General features: G+C 44.1%; 1 long non-coding RNA gene across 1 annotated transcript in view; it reads left to right on the forward strand.

Annotated features, from left to right (window-relative positions):
• Positions 1–25,848, forward strand: part of LOC146775940 (uncharacterized) — a 188,513-nt gene that overhangs the window by 47,997 nt on the left and 114,668 nt on the right. The window lies entirely within an intron of this gene.

The following is a 25,848-nucleotide window of genomic DNA, read 5'->3' on the forward strand; positions in this document are numbered from 1 at the left end:
CATAGGAAACATTGTACTTCATGAAGACGTGCAGTTTCCTACTTCAACAAGGCTACCATAGGTTCACATCATCCACTCAACCTTAGTCTTGGCAGCAGATGTCCTTTCTGCCATGGATATGATACCTGGCTGCTCAGACTTGTGCCTCCCTGCTGCCACCTTCTAGCAATTCAATGTTCAAAAAAATTCTATGATATCTCCAGAGCCGAATCCATCAGTTACCATTGGTTTTGTTCCACAAATTGACTTTCTAGAAGATTTCTTTTTTAAACTGTGGTGTGTAACAGACATTTATTAAAAGAGCTCTGCGGAAGAGGCAGAACGCTGTGAAACAAGTGTTGGTTCAGTTTCTGTTGGCTCCTTCTCTGGCTGTGTTTGATATATAGGTGTGTTCTTTCAATTAGATAATCTCTGGGATTTCCTTGATCTACACATGATCATTTTGGCATACATACTAAATGTATTGCTTGGATTGGACCTATAACCTCACCTTTTACTTTTGAATTAAAGACATCAGATATCTTCACTCTTTGATCTAGAATAAGCAACATTAATGGATGGGATGAACGCTATGCAAATTCCCCATTGCGCAATGTTGGAACACTATACTCTCAGCCTTCAACAACGAGGGAAATGGGGACGTAGACGATACTCGCCCGGTTGAAACATAGTGCGTACGCTAGTGGTCCTGGATCACGGGGGATACGATATCAGTAGATGGGAATCACCACCTGTTAGGAGCCACAGCATAGTTGTAATCTGACGTGGAGGACCCCACACCCCTTCCTGGCAGAATATCCACTGACGCAACACTGCCCCTCAGAATTTCTATGAGTCCGAGCCCCACCCTGGCGAACTTCTTTACTGCGAAGGCGGAGATACACCGTCCTACACACAGTCCATCAAAGATTATCATACTTATTAATCAATGGCAGCCCCCTTTTCTTCTTTGTTTTTAGTACGTTGTTAGTAGATGTTCATTAGATAGTATATGCCTTATTAGTGCATTCCCATTTCCTCTCCTCCTGTTCTTTTGCGAAACTCCTCTGTTGGGTATTGAAGCAACTCTACATTGATTTCCACTACGTCTACTGACGCTTATATATTGTGTATTATCGCATTATTTAAGATAAATCATGCTAATTCATAGAGCTAGTGATTTCAATTGCGAACTAGCAACATGCAGAAACGTGAGCAGGCGATCATAGCGTTGCAAGGTTTATTATTTGTTGGCGCTGCATTGAGAGCTATGACACATTCTGATTATGCCTCTGTAATGTACAATGTTGATCTACATAGTGATCTAATATGGTTGTGGTATGCGGATCTACATGTTGCTCTTGATTATTCTGTATTGTCATGTAAAGTGTAACGAGAAGGAAAACAATTAAAGAAAAAAACAATAAAGATATATATATTTTTTTTAATGGATTGCGATGAACTGTGAACTGAAGTAATCTACATGCCTATCTTCATGCATGCAGAGACAGAAATTCTAATACCTTTTGGAGTATGGTTAATCAAGCAGATCACTGAGAACTAATAGCTATTAACGCTAATATTGCAGAATCCACCTGAGCTTTGTTTCTCTGTGCAAAATACTCAGTAAACAAAACTGAAGAAGGTGACTTAAATAACACCAGAAAAACGGTGTGAATAAGTAAAAAGTTAAGAGGGAAATATTGCATTACACCAGCTAGAGGGACTAGAATTTGAAAACCAGTGACCATATTGGGCCAGGATATATAGTAGATATCCTTCAAAAAAGTTGCAAAGAAAGTGCTCCTGGTCCAAACAGCCTCCCCATGCTTTATTTATAAAAAAAAAAACATAGAGTTTTGGCCAGAAACACTTGCACAATTGTGTAATTTTTCATTGGCAAAATTGATTATACCAGTCTCATGGATGGGTGAAATGGTGCACCTAATCTATAAAGGGGGAGATCAGGCTTCTCTTGAAAATTACAGTTTAATCACCCCTAGATAATGATACCAAGCACTTTGAATCCCTTCTGCTAAAAGATTTACATGACCGGGCTGTCAGCCCAGTTAATTCCTTCCAATCAAACAGGCTTTTCTCAGGATTCAGGGAAGGCTTGCCCTCTTGTTTCTTTTTGAAAAAGCGCTACTGATGAAAAGTTCACTGTCTGTAACTTTTGTAGATTTTAAATTTGCCTTTTATAGTGTGCCCTGAGAGCAACTCTGGGTCGAATTAGTCAATTAAGGGATCTCCAAAGGACTACTTAAATTAATACAACTTTTATAGTTACAGGTAGAGGATGCGGCCTAATGGCTAGAGTGGTTGACCCCGAAGCAGGGGAACTGCGTTTGAGGTTTAAAACATCAACAGAGTTTAAGCAAGGCTGTGTTGTTGCTCTGCTTCTATTTAACTGTTATCTAGCAGATCTCTCCATTGCAATGGATCAAACAGATTCTCATCCACCAAAGTTGGGCAGCAAATTTATTTCTCACCTACTCTATGCTGATCATGTGGTCCTATTAATACAGCCCAAATTAGCCTACAAAGACTCCTTACCTAACAGAGGGGCCAATTCAAATGTCATTCGGAAAGGCTCCGAATGGGATTCGGTATTTCAGAATCCGATTCGGAACCCATGTTTCTGAACGAATCGTACATATTTCCAAACAACCGATTACGATGCCCGGAAACTGGTCGGGCAGTCCAAATTTGTTCTGAAAGGCATTCGGACAGCCCGAATCTTTTGGAGCCGAGGCGTACAGCTCGATGGACATGGTTTCCGAACGAGCAATTACAATGACCGATTCGGACAGCCGTGTCAATTCGGTCTGTCTGACATGAAGCGGTTGTCGAAATCTGTCTTTGGGGGCCCGTTGCAGGCCCCCCTTCACCCGGAGGCATCCGATTGGGCCCGTGGGGGTACACAAGGGACCCCTCTTCCCAGTCATGCACAATGTGGCAGGCAGCCTGGGGTGCCTGCCACAGGTTGCAAGCTTTTCCCCAACCACCCCTTTTTTCACTGGGAGCCTGTTTTCTTGTCCGGAGCACAGGCTCCTATTGAAGTTAATGCGAGTCTGTCAGAACGATGTTGGGAAGCATCGTAATCAGTGGTTCAAACTTGCAAGATCCGATTCGTATGGAAAAGATTCCAAGACCGATTCTTTTGGAACAGTTTCCGATCGACATCGGAATTGGCCCCATAGTGTATACACTAGCACCAGGTGGAGATTAGTCTCAGTAAAACTGAAACAATGATAATCGACAGAAAGATAAAAAAGAAGGGTGCTTGGTTTTTACAAAATAGGATGGTGGATAAAGTTCCAGAATGTAAATACTTCGGTGTGACCATAGATTCCAGCGGATCATTTTTGTTTCATCTGCAGCAGTTGCAGGCAAAGGCATGTGCTTTAACTTCAGCTTTTATTTATTTTTATAAATCATTGAAAGGTCCTATTTTCTATCTAATACTAAAAGCTGTGGATACAAAATTAATTCCTACAATTAGTTACGGCAGCGAAGCACTTCGGGGGCGTGATGCACATACTTTGGATAACATTGTGACAAGATGTTACAAATTACTAAGGGTGGGCGTAGTTCGCGAAGTAGCACTTCGCGAAGCTACGCAAAGTGCAGTTCGCACTACGCGAGCTTCGCGTAGCACTTCGCGAACTGCGTAGTAACATGTTCGCACTGTGCAAGATGTTGTTTTCAATGATTGCACAGTGCGGACAAGCAACCGGCACTGTGCAATCATTGAAAATGGCATCTTGCACAGTGCGAGCTGTAGTTTTCTGCTGCTCGAGGAGATTTTTACTCGAGCGGCAGCTTTCTCAACGCGAACTGGTAGTTTCTCATCGCGAGCGGTCGCGAGCATACGCGACCACTCGCAATGAGAAACCTGACCTCCTCGCGTTGGGAATCTCGCCAGGAGGTTTATTTTCCTTGTTCGCGATCGCCAACTTGATGTTGCTAATCGCGAACAAGGAAAAAGTCTCGCCGGGATGTCATTTTGCTTGCTCGCGGTCGCCAACTTGACGTTGAGGACCGCGATCAAGCAAAAAATGACCGCAGCACTACGCAAGACTATGCTACGCGTGTTCGCACTGTGCTACGTGCAATTCGCGTAGTGCGAAGTAGCGCGAACTTCGCAAACTTCGCGAGCGTAGCGTAGTGCTTTGCCCAGGCCTACAAATTACTACCCCGGTTACTAAAAGCTTGCTTGAAAAAACTACCATGGATTAAACTAACCATCAGCAACATAATCCTTCCCACACATTAATATATGGCAGCAGCCTTGACTCATCTCCAACCGGCAAGCTTATGGAATGCACCAGTCACTTTAACATCTTTAAGAAAATATCTCAATAAAAACAGGAGAAAATTATCACGCTGTGAGGATCTACAGTTAATTGAAAAAACGCTTGCATGCCTGGATCGTAACCAATAGTTATGCGACCTTGCATGTACAAGCTTATCTATTTACATTCGAACTTTATAAAGCATACACTATTATTATACCCTTTGGCCGTCTGCCCTCCCTTGATCATGTAACCAAGAATAAATTAGCAGGGAGGAATAAAATGTGCAGACTCTGTAAACAGTCAGAGCAAAATGTAATTCAGCTGATCTGCATTTGTCCGACTTTAGTGTCAAAAAGGAGAAGGTTACCTAGGTGATGTTTTTAATAAATGAAATATACGAACATGTCGACAGGCCATAATAAGAAGCTTAAATCCACAGGATCCTATTTCAAAAGTTCGTTTTGAAAAGGTGTTGTGCTCCTGGAAAAGAAAGTAATGTTGTGAATGATTAAGTCATATTTCACGCCATTTTTAATTGTGTTTACTGTAAATACTTTTTATATTTATCATGAAATTATTTTAAGTAACCGAACATGAATAAATTGTACTTGGCTAAAAAAACTACATGGATTGAGCAGTAAATCAATTAGAAATATTCATGGTGTTGCAAACTCTGGAAAGAACAAATGGAAATGCAATATCTATATATGTCTTAATGTAGCAATGTATTTATGGTAGAAGTTGCTCCCCTAATTATTGTATTTTGCAATTTGAGCTGGAATTAGTTACCTAGCTCAGGATGTTTGAGTAGGGGTGCAGGGTTGTAGAAGAGCTGAGTTGTGTTGTTTCCGGCTGGTTTTTGACATATTTTTGTTGTTGTGTGAAATGCCTAAATGCAATAGCATAAATAATACAGCGATGTAACTAAATTCTGGTCAGGCAGCCTGCATAATTGTAGTTCAGATGTTTTAGGCCACACCCTTAATTAATAAGGCCATGCCCCTTACAGAGACCCCCCTCCTCTTTTTCTTACCAACTTAAAGCCCTGTGGACCACAATAGGCTTTTGCTCACAGAAAGCTAAAAGCTGACTTGAAGGCGAGATCTAAAAATTGTGATAGAGTAAAACTGTGAAATCCTTGCAGCCAAACCTTAAACTTGTGGAGCAGAAAGGAGGAGTAATCGCTTTGCTCCTCTGCAGAACTGACAGCAGCTCTCTGGGAGGGCATGCGCACAGCTGGTGATATGTGTCAGAGTGGAGTCGTGCACTTCGGTTAAGGAAAGACAAGACCCTAACCTCTTCCACTGCAACATCCCAGGCTGTGATTATAGATCCTAGGGGTCAAGTGGGGCTCTAGTATTTGTTGCCCACTGAAGTTGAATCAAAGGTCAGACAGGCCATTTGCCTCTTGGCCAAACAAATCCAAATAGCTTCAGCTTCTCTGAGAGTAAAGTAGCAGCGATGGCAGATGAAATTAATGCAAAGCTGGGGATTGAAATCAGGCTCTTGAGAAATCTAAGTACATGCTCTGCCTTGCGGGGCCTATCAACGTGTTGAACTGGGAAAGAACACCTAACCCTGAAGGGTTACCGCAGAATGGTACTAAGCGTTTGCAGATACACTGGAAGAAGAGCTGCTCCGAGTGTATCAGGAAGTCTTAGAGTTCGGAGTGTTGTCCTAGTCACAAGGGGGGGCCACCATCATCCTCCTGCCTAAACCATGGAAGGATCCCCACAGCTATGAATTCTACTATACACTCCATTTCAGACAACAAAACACTTGGTACGATCCTAGGTATTTGATTAAAGGATATAATAGGAGCACAGGTACATGCGGATAAAACCAGTTTTATATTGGGCAGGAGAATGGCCTTAAATATCAGGCGCTTGGCCAGTGTACTGGGGTTAGTGGCATCACTACACACCGTAAACACTAGTATGGCATTATTTGTTTGAGACACTTAGGACAATGAATTTCAGACCGCACTTGCGAGAAATTGGGTTATTGGTTGAGAGGGGTGTGACCCATTCTCAAGCAACAGCCACAGTCTCTTTCAGGGTAAAACACAAAAAGTCACTAAATTAACATTTGCTTATTACTCTGGTAGCTTGGCACAAAGCAGTATGACATAATTTAGAGGCAATGCGTGAAGTATTTATGAAGCACTTAAACAGTAATATAGTGAAAACAAAACACAAGTAAGATCCCACAGCAATTTCAAAGAACGTGAGTAAAATTCAATAAATTCTTTGACACCAGAACAACAAGAATCCAATCAATAGAATAGATGTGCAATTTTAAAGATTTATGGAAGGTTTAGAGCCTAATAGAAGAAAGTGCCACTCGTCCTTAACTGGTCAAGCGAGACTGGGTGAAAGTCACAAGTTCAGGCCGACCGTAAGGAGTTTCGGGCCAGATGCAGGGACCAGGTTAGTCCAGCTGAAAAAGTTACCTTCTAAAGTCTAGCGTGAACTGTCCAGTTTGTGTGGAGGAGGCTACGAGGAGCATGGGATAGGGTAATGGATGGTCATCGCTATAGCTCGAAGAGCTGGCCAGGCATCACGGCTGGTCATCGTTGTACTCAAGTTTTTGATCTTGGAACAAGTTCCCATCCAATTGGGAAGAGACAATACACAATTTTTACTACAGAGAGAAACATTCTGGATTAATTATCTTTACACTGTTAACCCCAGAGGTATTAATGAAAGCATGGACCTAAGTTGTTTCTTGTAGCTATATAACAACTAGCTTGTAGAACAAAATGGGACAGGAGTAGAATCATACTTACACAAGTGATATTCATTGTACATACAGCATGAATTGTTTGAAGGACACAGGATACAACAAGAACACCCCGAAGGGCATCAGTGTACATGGGGAAATTACAACAATTGTTTATTTGTTAATCATTACTATATTGGTCAATTACAATCAGAGTATCATTGGTCTTCATAGCATTCCATGACAAGGATTTTAACAGGTTTGAGAACAATGAAAAATGTGACAAATAGAGGGATACAGTGATGTTATATTCCACCTTTTTATATTTCAACACACCGTAATTTTGACCATCACCTTTTTACTAATAGGGCACACAGCCAAATAGGATCAGCACCACGCCTTTGTTGTCATCCATTATTAGGACCATCACCACAGATAAATAAAAGCGTTTTTGATCAGAGTGTTTCTTCTACCTTTAGTCACCCAGTAGTTCCCATACGAGCAATTTTTGGTAGAGTCCCTCTTTTATTTTTACTTACACAGTAGTTTCTATGCATGACGTGAGTTCACATACTTCTTGATCAAGTATATTTGTATCCGTTCAACACCACACATGTCAGAACACTTGTACAATGGCACCGCGGTAATCGGAGTTTGTAATGACACGCACTAAATGGGGTAAGTTTGTCTACAGTTATAAGCAGTTCAAAGTTTTGGTATCTTTCACTTATCGGTAATAGAAATTCATCCAATTTTCAGGTTAAAACCTTGCAAATTGAAAATACGGACAGTCTAATACAACCCTTTTCTACCGCCCTAGTACGTTTTTTAGTTGTGTTTACAAAATATGGCAATTCGCGGTTAAAAACATGAGTTTGCAAGCACGGGCATTATGAAGGTTTACAATTTACAATCCAGCGCAAGGTTCTTGTAACACCCTAACAATATTATAAAGATCACGTAAAAAGCACCAAATTAATTGTCACTCATGCCCACACTATGAGTTTCACAACACTGGCACGATTGAATTTTTCACAGTCTGGGTACGACTGAATCTTGGTTTTCCTGGTTAACATTCACGTTTCAGTTAAAAACCTTGCATGACTGCGGACACAAAGAATCACTCGCACCATAGACAGGTTCATGAATTACATGAATCAAATTCCTGTACCAGCCTGGACTAAAATCTAGTTTCTTCTATGTTTTCAGGAGAAAGCCCCTGACTGATGAAGGGTAATGCCTGAAATGCATTGGGCATATTTACGTTTTGAATATATGAGTTTGATCATTCAGAATGGATGTTACTAAATGAAGAAAGAAAATAAATGATAAAAACAAAAGGAAACAAATAAATAATAACTTTTGAAAAAAACTCCACAATTTTTGAACAACTTTATTTAAAAAGGATAATTGAGTGCGAAATGGAGACGCCCCCCATAATCTAGGGCCAACGCATCAAGTGAATTACCCATCTTCATACTCAGGAGGATCCACCAACCAGCACCAGTCCAAAGGCTTAAATTACTCACCTAATTTACCAGTGAGTGCGTGAGTCTAATCCCTATACGTATTAAACATCGTTGTAGTGCTAACCTCTTGTTGGGCATCGTAGATGGTCGTTGCTGGAGCTTCACATTGGCGGTCACCGCTGGCTGTCGATGCTGTGATGCAAAGTGCAGATCTCATGTCTCTAGTCGTTACTGGCAGTTGCTGTAGCGCAAAAAGTCAGGTTCACTGGATCTTTGTGTTGCTGGTGGGCGCAGGCGGCAAGATATTAGCATGAGCGGACCATTCGTGGTCACAATGAGCCAAAATCGTCAGGATTTCTCCTTTTCTTCAAGGAGGAGTTCAACTGAAGATGCCACACCAAGGGTCCAGGACCTGGGAGGCACATCTTTGGGGTCAAGAACTCACTTCAGCAAAGGGCAGCAGGGCTCAGGCAGGTTCAATTGCAGGTCCAGGCAACAGGTCAGCTGGGTGAAGGCAGAGAAGCCTATGGAGCTTGTTATGTCCCTGTAGCTCTAACAGGAGGTCAGTCAGATGACCCTTGGAGACACTTCAACAGATCCAGTCTTCCTTCTCAACAAGCAGGGCAGGCCTCAAGCAGCAGAGCAGTAGGTGTCCTTCTCTATAGTACCAACAGGTCCAGGAGTGTTCTGAAGAGCTGGATCTGAGGGTCCAATATTTATACCTGGTGCCCACTTTGAAGTGGGCAAAGCTTTTGGAGTTTGCCCCTAAAGCAGTTCCTGGAATTTCCTTCCTCCCTGCCCTGGCTCCAGTCTGGCTAACGTCACAAAAGGCTAGTGTGAAGTTCTTTGTGTGTGAGCAGGGTGTAGCCTATTGATGTGTAAGGGAGGCTGGGCACAGTTCTGTCCACCCATCCTGCCAGTGATGGCCCATTCAGGTACACCTAGTCTCTCTATTGTGTGGCTGTCTTGGAAGAATATAAAAAGGAAAAATGCTACTCACATCTATTCATGTGACCCAGCAACAGACTGCAGGTACCAAATGGTTAGGACAAGAAAATGCCAACCTCCCAAAGTGGAGTTTTCTGAATTGGGATTTAAAATCCAACGTTACCACTAAAAAGGATTTAAAATTACAATTCCTCAGATACCAAATGTGACTTTGCTACCTGCTCCCAATCAAAAGTTAGCACTTGTTTACTGTAATATGATGACCCAATGTTTTCCTATGGGAGAGGTAGACCTCACAGTAGTAAAACATTAATTTGCAAGTTCTTCATTACTAGGACATGTAAAACTTAAAAGTACATGTCCACCTTTTTAATTTTAATGCAGCCTGACCTATGGACTGCCTATGGCCTACGTTAGAGGTAACATATATGCAATACAAATGAGTTTTAGGCTTGGCAGAGTAGGTGTCTTGCCAAGTCCTATTGGCAATTGAAAAGTTCATACAGGCTTCAACAGCAAACCTAAGGCAGGTTTTAGGGGCTACTTCAGTGAGTGGTATAATAAGTGCTGCATGCCCACTAGCAGCATTTAATTTACCAGCCCTGGGTATATGGTATACCACTTTACCAGTGACTTATAAGTAAATTAAATATGCCAATCAGGTGTAAGACAACTTTACCATGTTTTAAGCAGTGAGCACTAGCACTGGTTAGGAGGGGACAACAAAAATGAGTTAAAAAAGCAGGATGCTGAAGGCAAAAGTTTTGCGGATGACCCTGCAGTGAGGGCCAAGTTCAACAGCACTTTATTAAAATGGTTTCCTTACTGTACACCAAACTACTCACAGGGTTCGTACCAATGACATTATTTCAGGGAAATGGGAAGGCAACTAGGCTGAGGAACCCTACCGGACTGTCTGCTTTCACCTCTGTTGTTGGTGCTTGCCATAGAGCGCCTAGTATCCAGCTGGGTGATCCAAACATGGGACAACAGACAGTTTCATTGTACACTGACGATTTATTGGTATATTTAACAAATCCGAGGATATCCCTGAAAGTCTTACTTGGGGAACTGCATACATTTGGACAGCAGTAGGGCCTAAAAATTAACACAAAAGTCATTGATATATCCCATGAGCCAATTTAGTGGGGTAACACAAGACTAACTCCCACTAATCTAATGGGGATACCCTGGGAACTTACATCGTTCAGATTCTGCTGGATTCAAGTGGCCAGTGATAGTGATAGGTGTATAGCATTTATTTATTTATTCATACAGTTTTATATAGTGCGAACATGACCCTTGCGTAAACCCAGATAAACTTTTGGCAGACATTTAGGGAAGACTAGATTACTGGATATCCTTACCCCTGTCTAGACCGGGCGGAATAGCCATAGTTAAAATGCAGGTGCTCCTCAAATGCTTATGTTTATTGCAGTGTAGTATATTCTCAGTCTCCCATAATAAACTCACAAAGTTGAAATCAACATTGATCAGCCTGGTATAGGTGAGAAAAAGAAACAGGGTCAAAATGGAGATACTGCAGTGACCATATGAGTAGGGAGGGCTCCGGGTGCCTGACCTGGAAGCATTTTACCAGGACTCACAATTGCAATTTATGGCAAGCATGTATGGCATGGACAGTGTTTTAGATAGAGTCTTCATGAAAGGAGCAAAAATGCAGTTGGAACATATACAGACCATATACAGAGGGATATCACACAGATGCCCGACAAATGAATCTAAAGACTCTCACTGCTTGTCTGGGGTCTGGTTAGCACTTGCTCAGGATGAAACTCAACCTGCTCCCAGATAAAACTGCTCTGGGACCTTCCTGAGTTTCAACACATGGACAGGGAACTAAATATGAGATTCTGGAAAGGGAAGGATGCCTATACGCCGAACACATATGCTTACATTGGTCCGAGTAAAAGTCCTATTACAAGTGGTAGAGAACAATTCTTGCAATGCTGGACAATTCACTGGTAGCCCAAAAAACATGGGGCACACATGACACCGAACCCTGTAGCTTGGCAATGCTGACATTACTCTTACATATCGATGAGGTAACAGAAGAGATAACAAGCCTTTACTAGACAGTCTGGGCAGACACTACCATGCTAATATTACATACAAAACAAAAGTGGGGAATTAACTGTAACATGCAGTTCTGTGATAAGCAATGACAAGAAGAGCTCACACATATTAAAACTGCATCCAACAATAGAAGATTATGTATGCCACAATTCAACTTTGTACACCGTACATATAGACCCCAGCCATGCCCCATAGGTTAGACAATATAAAAGCACTTTATAGTAAAAAAAGGGACCAAGATGGAGCAACACACCATCACCTGATGTGGACATGCATCAAAATACATGGGTGCTGGGAATAGGCGGTGGGCATATACAAAGACAGTATAGGCCTAGATTTACAAGGCAGCCACCAAGTCTTCCTTCTTGGGATAGGGGTGCCTCCCATGAAGCACCCAACCAAACTAAAGTTTATAGATCTCACTCTACTACTGGCCACAAGAAGACTGACAATCCACTTGCTCAGTAATATGGCCACAATGGTGGAAAGGATCCCCCCTCAGCCCAATGCTCTTCAATGTCTACATCGCTCCTCTCGCCAACATCGCTCGGACACACCACATCAACATAGTATCATACGCAGACGACACCCAGCTGATCCTCTCCCTCACGAAAGACCCCACTACTGCCAAAAACAACCTACACAACGGACTACACGCCTTCTCTAACTGGATGGAATCAAGCCGCCTCAAGCTAAACACCGATAAAACCGAGATCGTCATCTTCGGCTCCAACCCCTCAGCATGGAACGACTCCTGGTGGCCCAACTCCCTAGGCACCGCACCCTCACCCACCACCCATGCTCGCAACCTGGGCTTCATCTTGGACTCCACTCTCAGCATGACTCAGCAGGTCAACCCAATCTCCTCCTCCTGCTACAACATTCTCCTCATGCTCCGCAAGATCTTCAAGTGGATCCCCGTCGAGACCAGAAAAACCGTCACCCATGCCCTGGTCAGCAGCAGATTGGACTACAGCAACGCCCTATATGCAGAAACAACGGCCAAGCTACAAACCAAGCTACAACGTATCCAGAACGCATCTGCCCGCCTCATCCTTGACGTCCCACGCTGCAACCACATCTCCCCCCACCTCAGAGACCTACACTGGCTACCCGTACCGAAAAGGATCACTTTCAAGCTCCTGATCCACGCACACAAGGCTCTCTACAACACCGGTCCAGCCTACCTCAATGACAGACTTTCCTTCCACGCTCCCACACGCCATCTCCGCTCCGCCAACCATGCTCTCGCCACCATCCCCCGCATCCGCAGCACCACCGCTGGAGGAAAATCCTTCTCACACCTCTCCGCCAAAACCTGGAACTCTCTACCACTCCAGCTACGCCAGACCCAGGACCTCCTAACTTTCAGGAAACGCCTCAAAACATGGCTTTGAGTAGTGACGGGTGAGTAGTGCGCTTTATAAGTATATTGATTGATTGATTGATTGGTAGAATGACGTGGCTGAATGGTGTGCATCTGAAGGAGCTAGAATGAAACTAGTCCAGACTGATCCTGAACTCAAGGACAATTTGGAACTATGGCATGAGCTATTCAGAGCATTAAGGTTCCCCCCTGATGAACTTCCGCCGTGAAGGGCACAACATCCCCACATCCTCTCTGGGGAGAGGATGTGGTCCGTCGGCTTAAACTGACGACTTTGGTGCAGGAAACCAGGGTTCGAGCCTCGAGGTCGCGTCCACATCCTGTGATTCTGGGCAAATCACTTAGGTGCACATCCATCAACAAATCCAATAGCGATTCCTTAATAGCGATAAATAAGGAATCATTATTAAGGAATCGCTTTTCAGGATGCATCAACAGATTCGGCAAAAATTAGCGATTCCTTAAAAATCGCTAATATTTACCGAATCAACAATAGCGACTACAGCAAACACCGAAGTAGCTATTTGCGATATCGGTATTTCCGAAATCGCTAATACCGATTGCGGTAATAGCGAATTCGGTAATAGCGAAATCGGTAATTGCGATTTCGCAAAAAACGGGTCGCTCTGGGAACGGTCTAATGACATCACAACCAGGAAGTACAGCAGCCCCACCCTCATTCACTCGGCAGAGGAGCAAACAGGAGCAGGAACTGGAGACAGCCTGAGCCCAGTGATACACCACTGACAGGACTACCACCCTAACCAACCAGGATGGAGAAAGATGCACCAGCCAGCGCTGAATCTGCAAGAAAGAGAAAGCGCAAGTTCTCCGACTGGGAACTGGAGCACATGATCGAGGGGGGGAGCAGCAAACACGATCGGCTGTTCGGGAAGCTGTCCCAAAGGTGCCAGAGGCTGAAAAGCGTCGCATATGGCTGCGCATCAGAGAGAGGGTCAATGCGGTGGGTGTGATGCCCCGCAGCATCGACGATTTAAAAAAGAGGTGGTACGACCTCAGGAAGCGGGCAAAGGAGAGGATCGCTGAAAGGCTCCGGGAGGCTGCTAGAACAGGAGGGGGACCATCTACAGTGCCAGAAAACACTGCCCTGGAGGAGCTGGTAGAAGGGACCATCGAGCCAGAGGCCGTCGTGGGAGTCACACAGATGGACACCTCCGGCGCAGCCACAAGTGCCTAAGGTAAGATGCATGTCTGTGCCCATACTTAGCACTGCATAGAACCATTCTCAAGCCCCCAGCACGATCACAGTGTGCATGCAGAATTGCCCCACACATCTTCACTCATAACAATAGTGCATCATGCGAGTCGTAGTCATGTCATGCCGGTGTGCATGTACAGGGAGAAAAAATATACCTTAGTCAAGACATCTGTAGAAGCTAGTAATAGACTTTAATTCAGTGAATCATAGTAGGACATGTATGTAGTAAAATACACCTTAGTAGTAACAATCCCACTAACCATGCACTGTTTCACACACAGATGCATCTCCTGGCGACTCCGACGACAGCGGCCGGCTTATCATATCAGAGACACCAGCCGATTCGGACGTCGATACTCCGGCAGAGCCGCATTCACCACCTCCACCGCCACCACCACCACCTGCTGATGCGCCAACTGCAACGAGACAGCGGAGACGCAGGTCACAAGTCCCACCCATGCAGGTGATGGATGCATGTCAGACACCTGCCACACCATCGGCCCAAAGTCCAGCATTCGTCCCACCGCCTGCAGCACCATCTGCACGTGTCCGACTCCCACTGCGCCGCAGGTCTCTGCGCAGTACACCATATGTAGGCGAAGATGCAAGCTCCCCAAATGGTGGCATTGAAGAACAGATGCTGCGGGTCCAGCGCCTACAGGGGAGACACATGGCTACCATCAGCAGTCACATAGCGCGCCTAGCAAAAGAAATGCGCACCCTGACTGCGGCAGTGAGGGGCATGACCACTGTGGTGGCAGAGGGTAATGGGAACCTGAGGGAGGACATACAGGAACTCACCCGTGCCATGAGAGCAGGGCATGACAGCGAGAGAAGGAGGCACCGGCAGAACTTGCTCCGGTCCGCAGCCTCTACAAAGGCCATCACTAGGCTGTGCAACAGCACAGCTGTTTTGTCACGCCGCTCGGTGTCACTGCAGGTGGACCTGGGCCATTATTGCGGTGATGTTGCCAAGGCCCTAGGCGAGGTGACCGCTGCAGTGGAACACCTGCAGAGCGGTACTTTCAGTGCTAGCGCATTGGGAGGGGAGGACGGCAGTGAGGCTGCCTCAAGTGTGAGCAGTGTTTCCGTGGCAGAGGCCAGCACCAGGAGGCGCAGTTCGCGCTGCTCCACAGCCACAGGGACAGGCCGTGGTGAGGTAGAGGAGACACCTGAAAGGAGGCTGGGCGTTCGTGGCAAGCGCCACTAGACTGACTGAAGGCCATCCATGACCATGGTGGGGTAACCAGGGTCCTCTCCAATTTGACACTTGCACACCCGTGACTACAACGGGCATGTTTTGTTACACTTGTTTTGGGGAGCTCTTATTTTGTATCATGTCTGCCCGCACATGCCTCAGTGCTCCTGTGCATTAAACAGTAGCACCACAAATGCAATTGTCATGGTACATTCTTACCTGGATCAGAAATTATGTTGCGTGATGTATGTCCGCCTCCTTTGCCCCTCAGCTGTGTTAGGGACGTGTGCCTGTCAGTGTTGTGCGGGTGCTTGGTCATCCCGGTAGACGTCATTCCTGTCCACCTCTATGAGTATCCCCCTTCTGGTAGCGATGTTGTGCAGCATGGCACATACAGCTACAATCCTGCAGCAGGTGTCAGGTTTGTATTGCATGGCACTGCCAGTCTTGTGTAAGATTCTAAAGCGACTCTTCAGAATCCCAAAGGTCCTCTCTATTACATTCCTGGTGCTTATGTGGGCCGCGTTGTATCGTTGCTCCTGTGGTGTTGCTGGATTGATGTAGGGGGTGAGTATATATTAACGCAGGGCGTATGCACTGTCACCTAAAAGATGGAAGCAAAGGCTTAGCAACGTTGTTGTATATACATGTGCGGTGCTCATGTTTGGAAGAGATATGTATACGTACCAAGCAGAAGTCCCTCTCCAAATTCTCCGTTGAGTAGGCGCCTGTGGATGCCACTGTGACGGAATATGTAGGAGTCGTGTGTGCTCCCCGGAAATTGGGCCACTAGGTCTGTGATTATGTGCCTGGCATCGCACACAACCTGCACGTTGATTGAGTGGTATGACTTCCGGTTCCGGAATATGTACTCATTGGCAGAGGGTGGACAGATGGGGACATGCGTGCAGTCGATGCATCCAATGACATGGGGGAAATGGGCCACCTGGTAGAATGCCTGTTTGTTGCGGTCCAACTGCCGTGGGGTTGTGGGGAAGCTGATGTGAGTGTGTATCATTGTCAGCATGGCATCTATGAATTTGTGGAAGATGCGTGAGAGTGCGCTTTGCGATACGCCTCCGGCTACGGCGATGACCCCCTGGAAACTTCCTGAGGCCAGTAGGTGCAGGCTGCATAGGACCTGGACGTGCGCAGGAATTGAATTTGTCCGATGGGTCTGGTGCTGCAGTAGTGGTTCGAGGTCTGCAATTAGGCGCATGATCATGGCACGATTCAGTCGGTACTTGTTGTACACCTCATCCTGATTCTGTCCTAGCACTGTGATACGCACTCTGAAGACTCTCTCCTGGACCCTTCTCCTGCGCTGTCCTGCTGCATTGATTCACATCCTCCTTGCTAGCACGTAGAGGGCTGCCATTTTGTGTAAGCCAACAGGGTCTCCAGGGCCACTTTTAAGGGCTTACTGATTGGTACCATCTGTGGCACATGTATATTTTTTTTACACATATATTTTATTTTTGTTGTAACTTTACCTCCAGGTTCTGATTCCCCTTAATCTGCTCATGCTAAATAGTGAATTGTAGGATTTTCGGTAGCGAATAGTGATTTCGGTGATAGCGAGTTCGGTATTTAGCGATTCTTTATTTGGCGCGTTGGTTATTAGCGATTCTTTGTTTTGCGGGTTGGTTATTAGCGATTCTTTGTTTTTCCGGGTTCTTATTTTGCGATTCCTTATTTTATCCCGATTCGTGTTGATGCATTGGGATTCGGTTTTTGACACTCGCTAACGGCTGATTTTACCGATTTGGTATTTTACCGACTGGATTTTTGCTTGATGCATGTGCCAGTTAATCTCCCCATGCCTGAATGTGTAATGTAAATACAGTTCTCATGTAAAGCGCTCCAATACCTTCGGGTCGAGTTCGCGCTATATAAATATGCAAAAAACAACAAAAAAAAACAACACGTCACTTGTGGTCACGAATTACGTAATTGCAAAACAAATGTATGTGGCAAGTCTGACAGGGGAGGCCATACTTAAAGGCAGAATATTGATGTACTTCCTTGTATCTAAACACCAAACTTGTACAACCCAAGGCTAACTACTTGCCCATGTGTATGATGTGTGTTTTCACTCTGAGACATGCTATGCTTGCTTTACTAGTGCTACATCTGCAATTCACTGGAAAAAGAACCTAAGATTGTCAAATGATTGATTAATGTAAAATTGTGTAACTTGATGAATAACATAAAAATGCAATACAAATATTTTACTAAAAAGGTACATGCTCTGCCACCATGGTACACGCTCTGTGCTATGTTCACACACTAAAAAAACACCCTTAATGTAAAAAAAAAATGCATTAATTAAATATGAAAGAAGCATGTTCTTCTTTAGCAAGTCTGGGTGTGTGGGGCAGCTGGGTTAGGAAAAGCTCACTGATAGTCGCTGGGTGAAGGTGGATGGAGAAGAAGCCACATGAGCAAGAGAATGGAGCAAAGAGAGAAATATGAGTGAGAGCCAGCAATGTAGAGGTAGGTGAGTGGAAGCAATATGGAGGGCATGGGGCAGAATCACAGAGAACTGGAGTGCAGGATACAACAGGAGGGCAGAGGTCAGAGAAATGTAGAGGGTAGGGTGGAAGCAACTCTGGGCTACAGATGAGGAAGCAAACTAATGGGGAGAGAGCAGTGTGGAGTGCCAGGGTATGAAAAATAAATAGATGAGAGAGCAATGTGAACCTCATGAAAGACGCACAATAGCAAGAAAGAAAAACATGAGGGAAGCAAATGAGGGCGAGTGCATCACCGAGGGGGCAGGGGATGAGCACAAGTGTGAGAGAGAGAAACACACAATTCAGTGGAGAGGGTAGAAGTACATGAGGGAGACAAATGAAAATCACATGCACTCTGGGGGAGTGCTTAAACAAAAAGAAAAAGGAAACATCTATTTACCTGGCGGCCAGCCAGATAGTACGAAATTTCTGCTATTTACCCAGTAGCTAGCAAAATAGTACCTTATCTCTGCTGCTTAGCCAGCCATAGACTAAATAGTAGAGATGATGTACAATTTGACCAACGGCCGGATAAATAGTGTTAAGGAGGTCTTTATTTAGCCGTCCATAAAGACAAAAGGGACTCCAGGCAATGCTAGTGTGGTGACCATCTTGTAATGGAAATGCAGCTTGTGTGAAGCATTTGAATGTAAGTGCATATACAAATATACAATAGTTTGTCAAAAGGGTACATGCCTGAAATAAGCTAAGCTGTGTACAAACAAACAAATGGAAAATTAGTTTTGAATAAAAACATTTATGTTGTTTTAATACTCAAATAAGACTTAGAATTTAAGCAGAAGCTTCAGGATATTGCACACAGATATTGTGCACTTCAGTCAGGGAGTATTTAGCTGTCAGCAAATAATACTCAAATTTGGTTTTAAAGAATGCTACATAAATATGTTATTCACTCGTGAGAATTCATTGTTTTTTTGTTTACTGGTCATGATGCTCCTTTTGATGATTTTTGAGGGATGGACTCTTTTTTTGGCTTCTAATGGAGGGCATGGTGCTACCTTTAGGCTTCTATTTAAGGGGAATGCAGAGAGATAGGTGGCATCTGGGCCCCAGAGGGAGGGACACACACAATAGGTAATTGGTGTTTGTGGACACAGTGTTTTGGGCACTTACACTGTAATGGGGCATCTATGGAAGTGTAATTCACAGGGGAAGTTCACTCTGCTACCTGTGAATAAACACACCTTTTCATACTATTCACCCAGCAGAGTTGGCTCAGGGCATTGATGCTTATTGGTTTCATGTCATGAGTGGTCCCTTCCACCATACTGCCATTTTAGTCACCTTCACAATGCATCTGGGGACTGGTAGTTTTGATTTTTAAGATGTTAAACAGGGTAATGTCCTGTCTCTATTAGGACCTATTGCTGTACTTGACAGTGCTGTCTCAGCAAAAGAAGTCGGGAATCCCTCCAAAAAATCTGTGTGACATGCTTGGAGGCAGTACCTGATTAAAGTCACGATGGAAGGGTGCTGGGGAAAGAAACAGTAGGAGGAGGAACATGAAAAGTAAGATAATTAGGGCCGCAAGGTGAACCACTGGGAGGGCTAGGATGACCAGAGTACTGAGGGGACCAGGAACAAATAGACGAGGAAGAACAGGGCAATGAATAACAGCATTAGGGGTGCCAGGGCTAGGGTTAGAACAATCAAAGTTGTAGAACGGGGGATCTGGGCCCAGTGGAGAAGGGCCTGAAAAAACAGAAAGATCGAGGTAGAAAGAGCAAAATGCATTGTAACATAACAACAATGATGTCTATGAGGGCATGTGTGCACCGACGGGGACCAGGTAGATGACGACATCCAGGGCCAGGAGTAGCAGACCCAAGTAGACAGACCAAAGAGGAACAGTACTAGGAAACCAATGGAGAGAAGGACCAGCAAAAGGAGGCCCAAGACCAGAGACATCAGATCAAGGAGGACCGAGGGGGCAGAAGCAAAAGGACAAGGAACACCGCAATCAGAACTATCAGGGCTAGTAGGACCTGGAGACCCTAGATTAGAATAACCAGGGAGTTATAAAGGACAAGGAAGTCTAGGTCCAGTGGAACCCGGATCATGGTTCAGGTCCAGGAGTATCAGACTTGGGGATTCTAAACCAGGGTGACCCACAACATAGGAACTAGGAAGATCAGTACCAGAGGGATGAGGAAGACCAGACCCAATAAGACCATTCCTATGAGGGCCATGATCGAGGGACTCTTGGTCAGATGGACAATAACAAGGTAGAATAGGCAAATCAGGAGACCAGGAGGACTAGTAGGAGTCAGGTAGGGATAGGAGGGATGAGGACTAGGAAGGCTAGGGAAACCAAAGCCAGTGGAACTAGCACCAGAAGACCCAATACATGAGGGCCAGAAAAAGGAGTACAAGAACAAAGACTAGGACTACATTAGATCAAGGTGACCAGGATCAGATACAGACAAGCAAGGGTACTAGATGAACCAGGGGGGCAGGACCAGGAGGACTGATGGACGAGAATTAGAGTGAGAAGGATAAAAAGCTCCAGGACCAGGAGTCTGAAAAACAGGAGTCCCAGGATCCAAAATACATGGGGCAAGAGTACATGGAAAGGACAACCAGTCAAACCAGGACCAGAAAGTATAGGACCAGGAAGTTCTTAGACTAGCATGAACTAGAGGTCAAGAAACATCAGAACTAGGAAAGGCTATGATGATTTGTAGGGGTGACTGGTACCCTTTGAAAGTGGTGAAGTGAGTGAAGTGCCCCAACACTTCCCAAAAAACGAAGTAACCCCCCCTCCAAACACCCAAAATAAAATATTCCCTCCCTCCTACAGCCCAAAATAAAATAACCCCTCCTTCCAAAAGTCTACAAAACACAAGTAGAATAACATTTTAAACAAATAAATAAAATTAAAGGTACTTATCCCCTGCTGCACATCCTCCTCGGTGTTCCACTTCAAGTTTTGAAACTGCTGTGGAAGTCAAGCTTCCCTAACCAATCCAAACACTGCTCTCATGCTGTTAATCAGCATGAGGGAAGTTCTTAAATTAGATGGAGTGTGCTGGCTGGATGCTCCTTCAGACCCTGTAGGCCTGTGCTTGGTCTCCACCTAGCTGTCTAAGACAGCTGATTGGAGAGCTTCAAATTGCGCATGTTACTTTAGTCGACGCAAGACAGCCAGCCCAAGTGACATGCGCACTTTAGAGCATCTAGCACATATAGATAACACATAGAGAGGCAAAACTCCAAAATACAAAAACTGTACAATAGACATTTGAGTCCAAGTTGTTCACTAATACAAAATGTTTTCTTTAATGTTGCAAGATGACCGCGTATAGCAGCAGCAAGACAGCCAACGCGTTTCGCCCAACAACGGGCTTCATCAGGGCTGTAAAGAGCAACATGAATATATCAAAAAATATATCTCATAATAGCATATAATGTGACATGCTCAACAAACAATACGAAACAACATACTAGAATTTGATTATCATTAATAATTAATAATCAATTAGATCCAACTTCTGCTAAAAATAACAGCAGTGAGAAAAGAAGAAAGGGAGAAAAGAACCAGTAGAACCCAAATCCAAAGATTAATTCAAAAGAAAAATTAAAATCACCAAGTGAATATTTAGAAAAAGACCAAATGAAGCCCAAATAGAGCCCAATATAAAAATCCATGAAGATTGGTTATCAAAATAGACAATGCAATAATAAGATTAAACGATTTAAAAATATCTCATCACCCCTACACATAATCTAATACGATCAATGTGCATATAGACGAGGATGTGAATCCAAAAAACCCCAAAGAAAACATAACCACGCAAAATTCTCACCAAAATTCGGAACTATTCCAATCTTGTATCAAAAACGATCCCAGCTTGATTTGCTAAGGAAATATAAATAATAATGCATATATCTTATTACCTTTTGATTTTTATAAATATAGGAAGTGCTTTTGTTCCCCACCCTCCTTTTCCATCCACTCCGCTCGTTCAGTCCTAAGACTGTTGGGTGCGTTTTTCTCAACGATTGCCCGGGTCATCGTTTATTGATGGGTATTCGGTTTGAAACTATACGGTTTTTACTGACATTCTAAATTGTCATGTGCGGTAATAATTAGCGGTTGTTTTGCCTACTATCTGTTGAAACACTACTAATATCATGCCATACACTGTTGCTTTTAATAGTGAGATCGACTGCTTTCTCATCATATTTGTCTCGGATGTGCAGGTGTAGATTATTGGTTTTAAAACCAAATACTATGCTGTTGTTGTTACTTTTGAAACCATTACGATATGGCTGGGACCTTGACGACTTTATAGATTTTAGTACAGGCATAAGATATATGGGTATAATGGATAATGTTGAGATATACATTAGGTCATTGACATATCGGAATAAATTTTTAAATAAACGCTTATTTATTTCGCAGCGCTCAGGAAATTCACCAATCGTAGTGAACGTTTGTGAGTGCCATACAACGTTTAAATTACACGAACGCAAATTGTGGACTTAATTGCTGTACATCTACCTCAAAATTGGGATTAGTTGAAGAATTCCTTCTCTTGTACATACTGGAAATTAAAGAAGAATTTTCGTATGATTGTTAAGGTATTGTTGAATTATTCACTATTATGATGAATTTGTGTTTGTATTTATGGTAATAAGCATACATCATGAATAAGATATATGCATTATTATTTATACTTTCTTAGCAAATCAAGCTGGGATCGTTTTTGATACAAGATTGGAATAGTTTCGAATTTTGGTGAGAATTTTGCGCGGTTATGTTTTCTTTGGGGTTTTTTGGATTCACATCCTAGTCTATATGCACATTGATCGTATTAGATTATGTGTAGGGGTGATGAGATGTTTTTAAATCGTTTAATCTTATTATTGCATTGTCTTTTTTGGTAACCAATCTTCATGAATTTTTGGGCCTACATATTGGGCTCTATTTGGGCTTCATTTGGTCTTTTTCTAAATATTCACTTGGTGAATTTAATTTTTCTTTTGAATTATTCTTTGGATTTGGGTTCTTACTGGTTCTTTTCTCCCTTTCTTCTTTTCTCACTGCTGTTATTTTTAGCAGAAGTTCGATCTAATTGATTATTAATTATTAATGATAATCAAATTCTAGTTTATTGTTTGGTATTGTTTGTTGAGTAAGTCACATTATATGCTATTATGAGATATATTTTTTGATATATTCATGGTGCTCTTTACAGCCCTGAGGAAGCCCGTTGTTGGGCGAAACGCGTTGGCTGTCTTGCTGCTGCTATACACGGTCATCTTGCAACATTGTATTTTGGAGTTTTGCCTCTCTATGTGTTATCTATATGTGCTAGGGTTATATGGTCTTAAGGCAGTGGACCAGAGAGGAGGGCAAACTGAATCTAGAAATCTTTTTCACATTTTGTGTGTATAGGAGGGTGGTGCAGCTGGTGTTTTCCTTAACTGCCTAATTTTGCACTTTAGAGCATCCAGCCACCCACTGCCCCTGTCCTCTGCTGCCAGTCGGCAGTAGAGGACATGCCCTGCATGTCTCTGGACTCTGGGTCAGCTGACTGCTGCAGTGCGCACATCGGAAAAATAATATAGCAATGCCATCTTTTCATTGCCATTTTATGTTTTCCTGTGCGGCTCGCAGCAGGCGGGGTGACGTTCCCTCGCCCTCTTGAAGAAACCGCTGATGATGATCTGTGACAAATCAAGTTATTACAGAGCCATGAGGGCAAGGACCAGGAGGACAAGGACAAGGAGGACCAGGACCTGATAGAAAAGGGCTAACAAGATCGTGACCTCAAGGTCAATGGCCCATGATACAAGGATAAGCAGGACAGGGATTAGGCAGACCGAGGGGGCAGTATCAGGGGCAGTACCAGGGGCACCCAGAACACCAGAGCAAGAGGACTAGGTAAACTAAAATGATCATGACCTAGAGGACCGGAAACAAGCCTAAGCGGATCATAAAGATCAGGTCTTAGGGGACCCGGGCTCAGATTACCCAGTGTGACAGGCCAATCATTACAAGTAGCAGGACCAGTATAAGGAGGATCTGAGGTACGAAGGCCAACCAGCATCTAGAAGACCAAGTGGAATGGACAGTGGCGGGTAGGACAACAAGCATTTGCAATGCATCGGTCTCGCCTTTGGAACCTTATATGCATTTAGCTATGCAGCACGTTAGCCTGGGTGCTGAAACATCTACTAGTGTTTAATATGGAGGGAAAGTAAGCACCAAATTGGGTGACAAGCCAGGTATGGGAACACATGGAGAGAAGTATTGCCTTTCAACGGGAAATGGTATAGTCCAAAGCTCTGTTTTTGCTATAAAATCAGGGCCTTCGGGTGGTTAGTTCATTGAAAATACAAGATTTGAAAGCAAAAATGTGATAATGCCTTAAATAGATTACGTACAGCAGATGTAATTTGTCCATATGAAACCATGATGATCTAATACCAAAAAGCAATCTAGTGAAGAAGGCCTAGCATTGTAACTTTCTCTGAAGAACGTAACATCTGTCATAAGCCAGTCCGGGACTTTTCAATCTCCAGTACCTTCCGTACTTTACTCAGTTTGCAAAACTTGTCACAAACCACAAGAAGTGTAGCTCAGAATTGTGCCAGCCGAAACCAACATATCAAACAGGGACAGCTGCCCAAAACAGTTGTATGTTGGAATAAAACTGGCAATAGTGCTACTTGAAAAATAAATAGGTTTCAACTTCTTCCAAAATAAAAATAGATCACTGAAAAGAAAGTAAGGGACTTATAAACTATAACAGAGCTTGAAAGACCTTATTGCAAAAATATTTTTTCACGCTAAAAAAACATACCTGGTTACATTAAAACTAACCACAATGGAAAATGCAACTAAAAGTTGTACTTTTGGTGCACACTTGGTCATTAACAAATTCTCTTCACCCAGTAAGCAGTTTATGATTATGCGCGTGGGAATCTATTTCTGGTTAACACGTATTAATACTAAATTTGAATCCAAACTGTGCTCATGTTTTAGAACAAAAGCAGCAACGCATATCAACATATTTAAAAGACGACATGAAGCTGCGAGTCAATACCTTTTGGCTCTTTTCCCACGTAATTGAACAAGTCAAAATATTTACTCTGCACCACTCCCCGCCAGCGGTCTACTGCTGCACTGCTGAGCACAGCCGCGACCAGAGTGTGCTGCTCTTCATGATTCACTCATGAAGAGCTCTAGAGCAGTTTCTGTCCATCGGGAAGAATAAAAGCCTGCTTGGAGCTGGCTTAACATGTCACAGCTGTCCACAAAAGGCTGCATTTGTGCCACAGCCCACAGTGCAGGAGGAAAGTGGGGAACACGCTGCAGTATGCAGTCATTCCATTGCCAGCATCGAGTTCCCGGGTGCAGCCCGCGATTCCCTCCCCCCCCATGGGGTCCTGATGCAGTGTGCCCACGACGGGACACAGGTGACAACTCGCACGCCTCCCCAGGTGACTGACCCTGGGTCCGGAGGCCCTCCTCACCCCCTCACCTTCAGCAGCTCCCGCAGCTGGTTGGTATCCAGTAGCAGCTCCTCGAGGCTGCAGCAATAGGTTTCCTCGGGCATGACCAAAAGCGAGCAGTGCCACTTGTTGATTGTCTCGACATGACGGTTGCACCGCCAGAGGGGAATACAGTGAAACAACCCCGGTCCGGAGCAGCGTCTGCGGCCCCCAGCTTCTCGTGGGGAGCTGCGCATCCCAGACTACTAACCCCCAGCCGGGATCAAGCATCGGGAGCCGTAGCTCTCGCATAGTCCTCTCACCTTCACAGTCGGATGCAAGCTTTAAGGGACCCCATCACAGCACTGCCGATCGGCCATCCAGGTATGCCTATCTACGTTACGGCTCTCGTCTCCATTGTCCCAGATATCTACTCACCTTCGGTCAACAGCTGCGTCCCCTTGACTTCCTAGACACCTCCACTGTGATCACTTTAACTGTAAAGGGGGAGGGGGGCATGACTGTCTGTGTGGCTGTGAGGGAACACCA

This window comes from Triturus cristatus, chromosome 12 (genome assembly GCF_964204655.1).
Source record: "Triturus cristatus chromosome 12, aTriCri1.1, whole genome shotgun sequence".
NCBI lineage: Eukaryota > Metazoa > Chordata > Amphibia > Caudata > Salamandridae > Triturus > Triturus cristatus.